We start from the raw sequence: 3,305 nt of genomic DNA on the forward strand, positions 1-3,305 counted from the left end.
ATGTAGGCACAGGGAGAACACAGTGGAAAGATTTACATTATTTATTGCCATAGTTATTTTTTATTGGGTGTCTAAATAACTTGTTTATAAAATGTAAATTACATTTATATAATTCGAATTATGCATTTATAATAGTAATAATTATAATAATTATTATATTTTATATAATTATTGTTTATTGCCATTGCCACGACCACGACCTGCTGCTGCCATGCTTTGTTTGTTTTCACCGACTACAGTCACTACGGCAAGTAAAGAAGGTTATAATACAGTGAAAAAGTCAAAGTGGACCCAGTGCACGTTCACAATGTTCACAATGCGCTGATTAGGTGAACCATACTGCAGACTTTTTTAGCAAACTTTCTAGGTTCGTTTTAAATGGGGTCTGGGTACGGTTGGAGCATTCACACAAAAAATGTGTCATTGATCTGAATTTGAGTTCGAAATACACCATATCTATCCATCCATCCATCCATCTTCTACCGCTTATCCGGGGCCGGGTCGCGGGGGCAGCAGTCTAAGCAGGGACACCCAAACTTCCCTCTCACCAGACACTTCCTCCAGCTCCTCTGGGGGAATCCCGAGGCGTTCCCAGGCCAGCCGAGAGACATAGTCTCTCCACCGCGTCCTGGGTCTTCCCCGGGGCCTCCTCCCAGTGGGACATGCCCGGAACACCTCCCCAGGGAGGCGTCCAGGAGGCATCCGAACCAGATGCCCGAGCCACCTCAGCTGGCTCCTTTCGATGTGGAGGAGCAGCGGCTCTACTCCGAGCTCCTCTCGGGTGACTGAGCTTCTCACCCTATCTCTAAGGGAGCGCCCAGCCACCCTTCGAAGGAAACTCATTTCGGCCGCCTGTATTCGCGATCTCATTCTTTCGGTCACTACCCAAAGCTCATGACCATAGGTGAGGGTAGGAACGTAGATTGACCGGTAAATCGAGAGCCTCGCCTTCCGGCTCAGCTCCTTCTTCACCACAACAGACCGGTACAGCGACCGCATTACTGCGGAAGCTGCACCGATCCGTCTGTCAATCTCCCGCTCCATTTTCCCCTCACTCGTGAACGAGACCCCGAGATACACAAACTCCTCCACTTGGGGCAGGAGCTCTCCTCCGACCCAGAGAGGACAGACTACCTTTTTCCGGTCGAGAACCATGGCCTCAGACTTGGAGGTGCTGATTCTCATCCCAGCCGCTTCACACTCGGCTGCAAACCGTCCCAGTGCACACTGGAGGTCCCGGCTCGATGAAGCCAACAGGACAACATCATCTGCAAAAAGCAGAGATGAAATCCTATGGTTCCCGAACCAGATCCCCTCCGGTCCCTCGCTGCGCCTAGAAATTCTGTCCATAAAAATTATGAACAGAACCGGTGACAAAGGGCAGCCCTGCCGGAGTCCAACATGCACTGGGAACAGGTCTGACTTACTGCCGGCAATACGAACCAAACTCCTGCTCCGGCCATACAGGGACCTAACGGCCCTCAACAGAGGGCCACGGACCCCATACTCCCAGAGCACCTCCCACAAGATGCCGCGAGGGACACGGTCGAACGCCTTCTCCAAGTCCACAAAACACATGTGGACTGGTTGGGCGAACTCCCATGAACCCTCCAGCACCCTGCGGAGGGTATAGAGCTGGTCCAGTGTTCCGCGGCCAGGACGAAAACCACATTGCTCCTCCTTAATCCGAGGTTCGACTATAGGCCTAATTCTCCTCTCCAGTACCCTGGCGTAGACTTTCCCAGGGAGGCTGAGGAGTGTGATCCCCCTGTAGTTGGAGCACACCCTCCGGTCCCCCTTTTTAAAAAGAGGGACCACCACCCCGGTCTGCCAGTCCAGCGGCACTGCCCCCGATTGCCACGCGATGTTGCAGAGGCGTGTCAACCAAGACAGCCCCACAACATCCAGAGACTTAAGGTACCCAGGGCGAATCTCATCCACCCCCGGTGCCTTGCCGCCGGGGAGCTTTTTGACTACCTCGGCAACTTCAGCACAGGTGATGAACGAGTCCACCACTGAGTCATCAGCCTCCGCTTCCATAATGGAAGGCGTGTTGGTGGGATTGAGGAGGCCCTCAAAGTACTCTTTCCACCGTCCAACCACCCCCTCAGTCGAGGTCAACAGCTCCCCACCTCCACTGAATACAGTGTTGGCAGAGTACTGCTTCCCCCTCCTGAGGCGCCGGACGGTTTGCCAGAATCTCTTTGAGGCTGACCGATAGTCCTCCTCCATGGCCTCCCCGAACTCCTCCCAGGCCCGAGTTTTTGCCTCTACAACTGCCCTTGCTGCAGCACGCTTGGCCTGCCGATACCTATCAGCTGCTTCAGGAGTCCCACAAGCCAACCAGGCCCGATAGGACTCCTTCTTCAGCTTGACGGCATCCCTGACCTCCGGTGTCCACCACCGGGTCCGGGGATTGCCGCCACGACAGGCACCAGAGGCTTTGCGGCCGCAGCTTCGGACTGCTGCATCGACAATGGAGGTGGAAAACATAGTCCACTCCGACTCAATGTCTCCAGCCTCCCTCGGAATCTGGGTGAAGCTCTCCCGGAGGTGGGAGTTGAAGATCTCCCTAGCGGAGGGTTCGGCCAAACGCTCCCAGCAGACCCGCACAGTACGTTTGGGCCTGCCGGACCCGTCCAGCCTCTTCCCCCGCCAACGGATCCAACTCACCACCAGGTAGTGATCAGTTGACAGCTCAGCCCCTCTCTTCACCCGAGTGTCCAAAACACAAGGTCGAAGGTCGGCTGACACGATTACAAAATCGATCATCGACCTCCGGCCTAGGGTGTCCTGGTGCCAGGTGCACCGATGGACAACCTTGTGCTCGAACATGGTGTTCGTTATGGACAAACAATGCCCAGCACAGAAGTCCAATAACAAAACACCACTCGGGTTCAGATCGGGGAGGCCGTTCCTCCCAATCACGCCTCTCCAGGTGTTACTGTCACTGCCCACGTGGGCGTTGAAGTCTCCCAGCAAGATGACAGAGTCCCCGGTTGGGGTGCCATCCAGCACCCCTCCCAGAGACTGTAAGAAGGTCAAGTACTCTACACTGCTGTTCGGCGCATACGCCGAAACCACAGTGAGAGACCTCTCCCCAACCCGGAGGCGCAGGGAGGCGACCCTCTCACATACTGGGGAAAACTCCAACACATGGCAGCTAAGCTGTGGGGCTATAAGCAAGCCCACACCAGCCCGCCGCCTCTCACCATGGGCAACTCCAGAATAGAAGAGAGTCCAACCCCTCTCAAGGAGTTGAGTTCCAGAACCCAAGCTGTGCGTGGAGGCGAGCCCGACTATAT

This window comes from Parambassis ranga, chromosome 22, assembly GCF_900634625.1.
Source record: "Parambassis ranga chromosome 22, fParRan2.1, whole genome shotgun sequence".
In the NCBI taxonomy this organism is placed as follows: domain Eukaryota; kingdom Metazoa; phylum Chordata; class Actinopteri; family Ambassidae; genus Parambassis; species Parambassis ranga.